Genomic DNA, 12,224 nt, shown 5'->3' on the forward strand with positions numbered 1-12,224 from the left:
GGATAAATAACAGTAGGCCAATCACAGGAAGATCCTGAGAATTAGCAGGAAGTGACAGCAGGTGTAGCAGATGAACATTTATGTGTGCCCATCTAAGGTGATGCATGAATTCAAATGAACTCATGCTAAAGAGAGTTACAATTTGGTGGTAAGATTCTGAACTATCATTTATGATCTAACAAAGGAATCCAGGAATCTATGGACTACTTCTTAGGAACCCTGAACTATCAGTTCTTGTTCTTTATTATATTTATTAAAGGTCCCTCACTGTGAGGGCAGAGATCCTATGGTGTTTACTTTTGTATTTACTTCCTAGGAGAGTGCCTGGCACAGAGTAAGTGCTTAACTGGAGACTGTGGTGCTCTAGTCACATGAAGAAGTCAATATAATTCCAAACCTGCCCATGCACAAGCTCACAGGAGACTCTCACTCTTTAAAGAAGTTATATGACCTAAGACAGGGCAACTAAACTGGTCAAAGAATTGGAAGCAGCACCCTGAATGCAAAAACCACCTTGGAGATCAGGAAAAATAAAAGCATGCCATGAAAACCTACAATAGCACTAAAGATCTAGATAAGAGCAACACATGTCTATTTGCTAAAGCTCAGGATATGAGGCCTGAGGTCTGCCCCTTGAACTCTGAAAGATGGAAATTTCAGAGAAGGAAAGGGAATTATGCCTTTGCTTATCAGGTAATTTATATATGGAATCCAACACCCCCAGAAATGGTAAAGGCAAATCACGATCCAATGATATTTGGAGACCAGAAGTATTTTATGATGTATTAAGTTTATCATAATGTTCTGATATTGAAGATAAAGAGACAATCATATTCCTACCACCTATTCTGTGAGGTCATCTGTCATAAATACTTAGTTGGAAGGTAGCATGCCCAACAAAGAGCAGCAAATTTGTACAAAATAGTTATATTCCAAAAGGAGTTCAAAGTCTAGATCTTTAAAGTTTATTTATTTATTTTGAGAGACAGCAAGCAAGCTCATGGGAGGGGCAGAGAGAGAGGGAGAGAGAGAGAATCCTAAGCACGTGGGGCTCGAACTCACAAACCAACCGTGAGATCATGACCTGAGCCGAAAACGAGAGTCGGACACATAACTGACTGAGCCACCAAGATGCCCCCAAAGTCTAGCTCTTTTAAATGAGGACTTGATTCAGGAAAATGGTTGGATTTATAAAATATTGTGTACATAAGACTCTGCGGGGATACAGACACTGTATAAATAGAAGTTCATCTGAATTCTAACTTGCAGGGAGATTTGGAAGGAAACAATTTAAAAATTGCTATTATTGGTGAGGTAGCACTAAGTAGTGGTTAGGTGCATGGACTTTGCACCCAGATTCCCTGTGTTTGAATCCTGATTCTGTGGTTTACTGACTGGTGTGATCTCTCTGTGCTTTACTTTCCTCAGATGTAAAACCAGAATAATAATAAGATCCATCTCAGAGCATTTTATGATATTTAAATGACCTAATATTTATAAAGCACTTGGAAAGGTGTGTCTGTCTTATTGGTAAGCTCTTCTTTTTAATGTTTATTTATTTTTGAGAGAGGAGGGGGAAGGGGCAGAGAGAGAGGGAGACAGAAGATCCAAAGCGGGCTCTGTACTGATAGCAGAAAGCCCAATGCAGTCCCGAGATCATGACCTGAGTGGAGGTCAGACACTTGACCAACTGAGCCACCCAGTCACCCCTGTTGGTAAGCTCTTAAAGTTAACCTGTTAACCTAGACCACTCTCCTGTGTAAAGCTCACGAGTTGGGCTTGGATCAATCTAACATTGGAGTTGTTTGCTTTTCTTTTGGACATGTTTTAGGAGGTAGGTAATAGGCCGCCAGATGTATGCTAACTAGAAAGGAAAGGTCTGCTTAAAATTTAAAAGGCACATGGATTATTCACATTAACATAATTAGCATACATAGTTTACTTATGAACTCTTAGCATAGGGGTAATTCCTGTCCTTGTCTAGAGAAGCCATATGAACAAAAAACACAGTGAGCTAGAACTTTTATATATGACCTAAACCAGCATTATGAAATGTTCTGCAGGGGAGAGATTCCTAGAAAGTATTAATACTAAAAGTTCTGGGAGTAGTTGGTACAAATCAACAAGGATTTTCTGAGCATTTACCGTTTGGGACATGGTGAGAGGTTTGATGAATTGTGTGTCTACCATGAGCAAAGAAGACCATCATGGTGACACGTGGGGAAGGTACTGAGGCTGGGTGCTGGTTAGGACTGGGGAAGAAATCAGCATGGGGAAAAGAGGAGAGAAAAAAAATCAGGACAAGCAGATGGAACCAGCTGCAAAATTCCCTTAGAAAGTGAAACTCTAAGAAACCGAGGGCTATAGTTCAACACTGTGGTTTTCTGAGTAAATATGATTCTCCCTGTGCTGGAAGAGACAAAATTGCAGGACTGGAAAGAACAAGGGTACAGTTCCTGGTGAGAAATGATGTGCCAATGAAGGTCCTTTTAAGGAACACATTGTCTGGGGAGGGGGAAGAAGTACAAGTGTTGAGATTACTGGAGTGAGGTTAGAGAGGGGCTGGGTGGCTGGCTCTCTTTTAAGGGTTCTGTGGTCCTAAATAGACTTCAGCCCTTGGGCCCACGTAGACAAGGGAGCCATGAGGCACCCACACAACAGCTCAGCAAGTGGTCAGTGGCTGCTCAGACTCCTTGGCCTGCTGGGGGCAGGTTGATATGAAGGGAAGCCTCCAACTCCCTTCCCTCCCATCTCAGGGGTTGAGGACATCAGGACTGTTCCATGTGGCTATGTTGAGAGAGCAGGGGTGAGAGAGAAAACAGAATGAGGAAAACAGTACTGGTTTTATTTTACTTTTTAAAGTTTTATTTTCCCTGCCACTTTGAATTAAAAAAAAAAAAGAGGAAAATAGGAAAATAATCATTTATGTGGCATGTTTTCAAACTTGGGCTTCCTTTTCCTGTTTCTCCAAAACTGTGATCTAAGTCTTTAAAAAAGACTCCTGAGAGCCTGGTTTCAGCCACTGGCTGTGCAAGAGATGGTGGCCCTGTAGCAGCAGACATGTTGTTTATGGTTATCCAAACCCAACACCTTCCTTAATGAGAAAGGAAGCAATAAAACAGGAATAGTGGACAGGCCAGCTGGGCTAATCAGTCCTGGCAGGAGGCCCAACCTCCAAAAGAACCTGGAGTCCATTAATTCCAGCATCTCATCTACTTGGAAATCAACCTTCCCCAGGACTTCAGGAAGAGCAGTAGCTCTTTGAGTAACCAGAACTGGTCCCTAATCACTGGTTAGAAGGAGCCAAATAGCTTCAGGAAGCTTCTTAAACCTCACCTATGCACAAAGCACTTCTTGGGATGCCCCTGCCTCTTTGTTCTCTATTGTATTTACTAGAGGTCCAGGTGAGAGTTCAGTAACACTCTGCATTTCTGTCCATCCTTCTTGTGTATTTTGGCCGTTACCAGCAGAAGAACTCAATCATGTGTTCACAGAGGTCGATGTTGTTAACTGGTATATGTGCTATGATAATATTGAAAGCGATCTAGGGAATGATTTACTTAAAAATAAAAAGAATGGTTTCAAAGTTGCCCCAATTACATTTTTTTCATTCACCAAAAGTATGAAATGTTTCTCCAACTCGGAAAAAAGCTAAGGATCCAGTAACTATACACAACCCCTAGTCTGTTTTATCCATTTGTCTAATGGAGTATGTTAGACATGGTACAATGATTATGAGAACCACCGGCCCACAGGATGCATGCCAACTGCTTCATTCACCTTGGTATCTTAGACCCTTCATAACTACCCCTTAGCTGTCTCTTCTCCCCTTCCTCCCCACAAGACCTATGGTTCACCACAGAGTGGACTTATCATTTTCCAACTATAGGACCTCCTTTTAGGTTTTTACTAATTGCCTCCTCCCCTACACACTCCTCCTCCATGTTGTCTAATTTTTTTTTTCTGGCTTATTTCGAATCTTACTTCCACTGTGAAACTTTCCTCAAACCTTTAGAAAATTAATTCATCTCTCCTTTGGGCTCCAAAGTTCTTCAAACCTATCTCTGACCTTGACCTTTTTAAACTGAATTATAATCTTCTGTTTGCCTGTCTTTCAACTATACTGGAAATACTTGAAAGCCACATTTTTTCCTTTTCTGTATGCCTTATAGAAGTATCTAAGTACCTGGCATGTCGCTTGACAGGTACTTTGCTTATTAAGTACATTAAATAATAAGATAATGAAATAACTTATTTGTTAATATACGAGGGAGATAATATTTTACTATTGAAAAGGCCAAGTTTCAGTGGAGATAACTAATAACCTCAAAACCATAAGAGCAAACACCAAATCCTCACAGTTCCACTTCAGGGTTCTATCTACTTTCTAATTGAATTTCCCTGTTTGAGGAGACCTGGAAGCTTCTGGGTGACTAAAATGCCTCCATATTTAATATGTCCTTCTTAGGTTAGACAAGCTAGGCTATTCTGAGCTCAGCCATTCTAATATCTCATCACATTCTTCCTGATTTATTTCTTTTGTCTAATGTACTTCCTGTCAGTTTCATTAATTTTTTTTTCTGTATAATTGCTTTCTATCGTCTCCCTGTTCCGGAGTGCCATATTTACCCATTTTCTTTTGGTATCAGATCAATTTTTAATTTGTGGCTTCTGTTTATGTGTCATTTTTAGGATTTAAAATTGAATTCTCTGTTCTTGTTATCTCCAACCACAGAAAAGCAAATGTATATAATTGCAACAAAATATAAAATTAAAATAAGAGAATACACAATGAAGATAAAGTCACAGGGGAGCGAAGGAAATTATTAGTATATGCAAGAAAATAAGGAAGAATATTTCAGAGTCCCAAAGCAGAGTCTACGATCAAGGATAAGTGCTAGACCAAGAAGCATAAAATACCTAGGAATAAATCTAACCAAAGATGTAAAGGATCTGTATGCTGAAAACTATAGAAAGCTTATGAAGGAAATTGAAGAAGATTTAAAGAAATGGAAAGACATTCCCTGCTCATGGATTGGAAAAATAAATATTGTCAAAATGTCAATACTACCCAAAGCTATCTACACATTCAATGCAATCCCAATCAAAATTGCACCAGCATTCTTCTCGAAACTAGAACAAGCAATCCTAAAATTCATATGGAACCACAAAAGGCCCCGAATAGCCAAAGGAATTTTGAAGAAGAAGACCAAAGCAGGAGGCATCACAATCCCAGACTTTAGCCTCTACTACAAAGCTGTCATCATCAAGACAGCATGGTATTGGCACCAAAACAGACACATAGACCAATGGAATAGAATAGAAACCCCAGAACTAGACCCACAAATGTATGGCCAACTCATCTTTGACAAAGCAGGAAAGAACATCCAATGGAAAAAAGACAGCCTCTTTAACAAATGGTGCTGGGAGAACTGGACAGCAACATGCCGAAGGTTGAAACTAGACCACTTTCTCACACCATTCACAAAAATAAACTCAAAATGGATAAAGGACCTAAATGTGAGACAGGAAACCATCAAAACCTTAGAGGAGAAAGCAGGAAAAGACCTCTCTGACCTCAGCCGTAGCAATCTCTTACTCGACACATCCCCAAAGGCGAGGGAATTAAAAGCAAAAGTGAATTACTGGGACCTTATGAAGATAAAAAGCTTCTGCACAGCAAAGGAAACAACCAACAAAACTAAAAGGCAACCAACGGAATGGGAAAAGATATTCACAAATGACATATCGGACAAAGGGCTAGTATCCAAAATCTATAAAGAGCTCACCAAACTCCACACCCGAAAAACAAATAACCCAGTGAAGAAATGGGCAGAAAACATGAATAGACACTTCTCTAAAGAAGACATCCGGATGGCCAACAGGCACATGAAAAGATGTTCAGCGTCGCTCCTTATCAGGGAAATACAAATCAAAACCACACTCAGGTATCACCTCACGCCAGTCAGAGTGGCCAAAATGAACAAATCAGGAGACTATAGATGCTGGAGAGGATGTGGAGAAACGGGAACTCTCTTGCACTGTTGGTGGGAATGAAAATTGGTGCAGTGCACACTGGAAAGCAGTGTGGAGGTTCCTCAGAAAATTAAAAATAGACCTACCCTATGACCCAGCAATAGCACTGCTAGGAATTTATCCAAGGGATACAGGAGTACTGATGCATAGGGCCACTTGTACCCCAATGTTCATAGCAGCACTCTCAACAATAGCCAAATTATGGAAAGAGCCTAAATGTCCATCAACTGATGAATGGATAAAGAAATTGTGGTTTATATACACAATGGAATATTACGTGGCAATGAGAAAAAATGAAATATGGCCTTTTGTAGCAACGTGGATGGAACTGGAAAGTGTGATGCTAAGTGAAATAAGCCATACAGAGAAAGACAGATACCATGGAACCCATGGGGGAGGGGAAGGAAAAAAAAAAAGAGGTTAGAATGGGAGAGAGCCAAAGCATAAGAGACTGTTAAAAACTGAGAACAAACTGAGGGTTGATGGGGGGTGGGAGGGAGGAGAGGGTGGGTGATGGGTATTGAGGAGGGCACCTTTTGGGATGAGCACTGGGTGTTGTATGGAAACCAATTTGTCAATAAATTTCATTAAAAAAAAAAGGATAAGTGCTAGAAGAGGGAGAGACTGGACAGCAGCTGCTCACACAAGAATGACTCTTCCTCCCTTCCCCAGTTATTTTCCATGAGTAACCAATCCCTAGGCTTACTGGACAGTCTACCCACTGACGAGTCAGGCTTTATCATCCTCAGAAGTAATTTTCTCTCATTCAAGACAAACCATATAATTCCCCCTTCCATGTGGAAAATTGGAAGGTCACCTCAAGGTGCCTATTCCTCCTGAAGAAGCTTTTTACCCCAAACCACAATTTGTCCCCAGGGCCATTCCTCCAAGTGTCTATGGGCAGCATATACCTTTGCATTGTGATTGCCTTGCACATAACCAGAACTCACTATGCATTGACCAAAAGCCTGTGCACATGGGATGTAAGAATGAAGTCCAGTGAATAAATGCAAATCACTCCCTCAAAAGCCCAGTCCTCTTCCACTATCTAACACTGTGGTAATATTAGACATTACCTAACATTGGGGTATATAACTTTCATTGGACTCTAACTTCTGGGACACCTATGCCAGATTATATCAACTGATTGTGGCATTGAATTGATGTTCTTTCATCAGGACATTAAGTGCTACTTAAAAGTCTTCCTAACCCTGGGTGGTTAGGAATACAAATATTATATTGGCTACAAAATAAATGGCTAACAGTTATGGTAGATGCAGAAGAGTGGATTGGGGGCGCCTGGGTGGCTCAGTCGGTTAAGCATCCAACTTCAGCTCAGGTCATAGATGGACCTCTCAGGACCCTGTGGGGATCACCTACCATTCCTTTGCCTGGAGCCATTTTCATACTGAAGGGTGGGAAAGGGGGAACCAAGGCCAAAGTCTGTACCTCAGTCAACTAAGCCCTAGGAGGATGTGACCCTCGTGTCACATCCATTTCCCCCACACCCTTCCTTCACCACACCAGATCCTTGCCATTGCTTACAAAATCTCTCACTTTCAAATTGTGAAAACACTAGCTGCATGCATTGATAATAGCAAATCAGATTCATAGTCTAGATACCCGGTTGGGAGCTCTCTAAACTTGACTTTACAAGCAGATTATTTCTATCTTGCACCTTTACAAAGTAGATTCCAGAGTAAATAAAAACGTGATTCTAAAAATGTTAGAAGACAATATAAGCTAAAATGAAATAATTTCACATTAGAGAAGGCTGTTTAAAATAAGACACAGGGACGCCTGGGTAGCTCAGTCAGTTAGGCATCAGACTTTGGCTCAGGTCATGACCTCGCAGTTTCTGGGTTCAAGTCCCACATTGGGCTCTGTGCTGACAGCTTGGAGCCTGGAGCCTTGTTTGGATTCTGTGTCTCCCTCTCTCTCTGCCCCTCCCCTGCTTGCACTTTGTCCCTGTCCCACATTGGGCTCTGTGCTGACAGCTCAGAGCCTGGAGCCTGTTTCAGATTCTGTGTCTCCCTCTTTCTCTGACCCTCCCCTGTTCATGCTCTCTCTCTGTATCAAAAATAAGTAAATGTTAAAAAAATTTTTTTTAATAAAAAAAAAAAAAACAAAAGAAGAGTGGATTGGATAAGAGTGTAGGCTCTGGAGTTAGGTGGGCCTGGCCTTGAATTCTAATTTTACTACTAATGGCTTTGAGTAAGTGACTGGTTTCTTCAATGGGTTAGTAATATACGATGCACTCAATAAATGACATTTGTATCCTCAAAAGTAATATGGTTACTGTATTTCTGTAAGTTAATGATGCATTTTTCACATTTTAATGGTTTTGAAATCAGAACGTTTTTTATAATCAATCTCAAAAGAAACTTGTGAGCTGAAATTTGCCAGCTGTTTATCCTATCTCCTATCTCTCCTCCACTCCATGGCTATATTAAATTATGGTACATTTTATAATTATTTGTGTTTAAGAGTCAAGGAGATATGGTTCATAAGATGACAACAACTAAAGCTTTGGAGCTCTTTTGTGGTAAACATACCTTTCCAGCTAGATTCCCCTATTTATTATTAGTGTCTTCTATATGAAAGAGAAGAGCCAAAGATTCCTTTGGGTCATACTGTCCCATTTGTAAATACACAGCCAAGTGGCATCACAGAAACTAATTTACTGGGAAGTTCATGAAGCTCGAACTTCCAGCTTCCCACTCTCACAGGCCTCTGCTGGTATCCTGGGAAGGGGGCCCTAGTACTGTGTTCATGTGGTCAGATATATTTCTAAAACATGCAATTTTGTTTTGTTTTCTTTTTCTTAAAGAGTTTCCTGTTGTATGAATTTCAGTCCCCATAAAACTTAAGACACTCAGGGATGTCTTCCAAGATATTCATGTGGCACCATTTGTATTTGGGGTACTCTGACTCTCTTGAGTATATCCTTGGCCTGTGTTTCTCCTCCCCGCCTATGCAAATCTGCTCTCGGGAAAGGACCTTCTGTTTGATATTAACACCTTAGTGTGACTTTGAACCAGTGTAGTTTACCTCTTCTCAGGTTATTTACATTTTGCATCCTCTCCCTAATGTGTAGAATGAGAGGTTATTTTTTTCTTCTCTCTTTTTAAAACATTTTTAACAATGCTTATTTATTTTGGGGAGGTGGAGAGCACAAGCAGGGCAGGGGCAGAGAGAGGGAAACAGAGGATCCAAAGCAGACTCTGCGCTGACAGCAGTGAGCCTGATGGTGGGGCTCAAACTCGCGAACTGTGAGATCATGACCTGCGCCGAGGTTGGACACTCAACTGACTGAGCCACCCAGGTGCCCCTGAAAGGTTATTTTTTTTCAAATGAAATATCTGGCATTAGTAATCAGACTGAAATGTTATTTTGAACAACAAAGAGACTTTTCCTTCACCTCTCAACACATACCCAGAAGAAACTCTCCTACTATGTCTACATGTAAGCACAGCCCATTTATTGCTGTCTGAATCAATTTCTATCTAGTCAACACTATGCTGCATAGTTAGGAGCAGATTAGATTCTTCTGCATGTGAACAGCTGAGATAGCAGATCCAAATGTGAATGAGACAGAGACACTACTTTACTTCTTTTACACTTCTTCCACTGTTTTCCTCTGCTCGCTTACCTTCCCCTTCCTGCCTATTTCCCTTCCACTAACATTTATTAAGCACCTGCCACGTGATAGGCATTATGGTAAACAGGCAATGGCACACTGAAATGAACCTTTAACAAATAAATGAGTGACTCAAACACTGACTTTTGTGGTGATACTACTGTTCTTACCCTAGTAATGTCATTTTCATTTTCTACTTCTCTTCACAAAAGGTTAACACTATTGTTGTTCTCATTTTTCCTTTAGTTGTGCTTCTAGTTATTGTATCATACTCAAGAATAACTGTTATTTTTTAATCCCCTTCCCCTTTCATATACTAAGAGGCTCAAATAAGTGGGTAAACCAGAAGGTTGGCTAAGAGCAAAAGCTTTCTTTTTATGTATTAATTACTTCAAAAGGATTAAATATTCTTCTGCCTCACCTACTTCCTTAATCCTGCAACTCACATATATTGGAAAAAGTAAAGACACTTCAAAAGAGTTCATCTTCATTAAATACTGTAAGCAATCATAAGCAATGATGATATTAACAAAAGAACGATAATGGTCATATTATGAACCATATAAACCATTCTCTCCACCATATATATTAACACTGGTAGTCCTCTGATCAGACTCTCAGAACTAAATAAATTAGAAGGTGCCTGTCCTTTAGGTATTAGCCTAAATGTCACTTTCTCTAGAAGGACTGCCCTTCTTTTATACACTAAGATAGGTATTTCCCACCATGGGTGCCCATAGTACCCTATACATCTCTGTTATAAGAGTCATCACATCTTATTATCATTGCTTGCTTCATTAACTATTTTTCCACTAGACCACAAGATCTAGACCACATGTAAGTCTTTCTCACCATTTAATCCTCAGGGGCCTGGAAAATACTAAGAATGTTATAAACAGTTGATAAGTAAAGGAAAGAAAGGAAGGAAGAAGGAAGGAATTTTTCAAATATTAGAGAAGCAAATTGTCCAGTTTATTTAGTATTCAAAATGCAATCATATGGACAGTACTTTTGGAAATACTTCCCTTATGACTGGGATTTCACCAACTCCTTCCTGTGCTTATTGAATTGCTGAAAATAATATCAAAAAGTGTTATTTCCTCTTCTGATTCCTCCAGGAGATGAAGACACAAATCATAGGGTCCAAGTGACTTAAGCCAAAGTGGTTCTTCTTGGTTCTTATGTCATTGTTTTGGAGTCAGCCCAGGTATCCACACTATACCATCTGCACTGTATCCGAAACATCTCTTACTTTCCCATCTGACTCTTGCTTACATTGTTAGATTCTCAACTCTTTCCCCTGACTCATCTCCCAAAGTACAGATGATTATCCTTATTCTAATAGAAGGGAGAGAATGTGTAGATCATCCAAAGGAGTGGCTCATCCAAACACTGTCTCTTTTGGCTTTCAAATACATAATGTAGATTTTCATATAACCAGAATTTGCCCACTGCTCAGAAAACAGAGAATTCTTCTGTAAATGGCAGTCCAAATTTGAAAACCACAGCTGTTTTTAGCAATTGAGTCACTGCCTTTCATATGCCAAAAATATCACCTACCATACTCCCCAGGGTTCAAAGAAAGAGGAAAGAAGAAAAAAAAGCAAAGAACAAGTTGAGGATAAAGGTAGCAGGAAGCTTCTCCAGTCATATGAATTATTATTAAAAATAACTACAATAGTGCTCGCTTCAGCAGCACATACACTAAAATTGGAACGATACAAAGAAGATTAGCATGGCCCCTGCGCAAAGGTGACACGCAAATTCGTGAAGCGTTCCATATTTTTATGGAATAAAAATAAAAACAAAATAAAATAAAGACATAAAAAACTACAACAACTCAAACAACAATAGTAATAGCAATAATATTAGCATTCAATAGCAATCAACAAAATAGGGCCGCATGTGACTTTCCTAATCTCCGTGAAAGGGAAAGAGGAGAGTATTCTTAGCACCATCATTTTACAGATGTATAAACAAAGTTAGAAAAGTTAAGTGAATAACCCAACCCATGGTTACACAGCTAAGCCTGAACTCCAAATCAAGCATTAGACTTCAAATCCTATATTCTGTCTCTTATTCAAACAGTCTCATCACTGATTTATCTAACCACTCCTTCATGAATTGATTTTGGTAGGAAATCTGCCCTTTTCCCATCACTGTAGGCCTAAGGGGGATCATTAGAATTTCTGTGAGCTTCTCAAAATAGAGTAGAAACAAAGATTATACTTTTAGATTTTAGATGAGGGTTCTAGGTATATATGCATATATATAACTATAAACTAGTTATATATAAACTTGTTTTGGAAGTTTGAAGAAAAAAGTTGGGCCAGTCTGTGCCAGTGTGCATCTTGGACTCTAATTCCCCAGACCCCCCTCCCACCCACAGGGGACTTCAGGAACAGCTAAAGCAACTTTTTAACTGGCAAAACTTGGTGACCCTTCTCTGGTCTCCCAGTCCCCATCTCCCCAGAGCAGACCAGTACCTAGCACATCCTGGGGTGTGCTGAGAGAGACTCTCATCTTGGAGGCCCTAGCCACTGGGTCC

At 40.0% G+C, this 12,224-nt stretch overlaps 1 protein-coding gene and 1 non-coding gene across 3 annotated transcripts in view; one reads left to right on the forward strand and one right to left on the reverse strand.

The window, feature by feature from the left end:
* HPSE2 (heparanase 2 (inactive)) overlaps positions 1 to 12,224 on the reverse strand; it is a 740,027-nt gene that overhangs the window by 141,323 nt on the left and 586,480 nt on the right. The gene's annotated exons all lie outside the window — the stretch shown is intronic.
* LOC125148484 (U6 spliceosomal RNA) lies at positions 11,357 to 11,463 on the forward strand. The gene has a single exon (XR_007145567.1). It is a non-coding gene; the product is annotated as a U6 spliceosomal RNA (small nuclear RNA).

The sequence above is a fragment of the Prionailurus viverrinus genome, chromosome D2 (genome assembly GCF_022837055.1).
Source record: "Prionailurus viverrinus isolate Anna chromosome D2, UM_Priviv_1.0, whole genome shotgun sequence".
NCBI classification, from domain to species: Eukaryota; Metazoa; Chordata; class Mammalia; order Carnivora; family Felidae; genus Prionailurus; species Prionailurus viverrinus.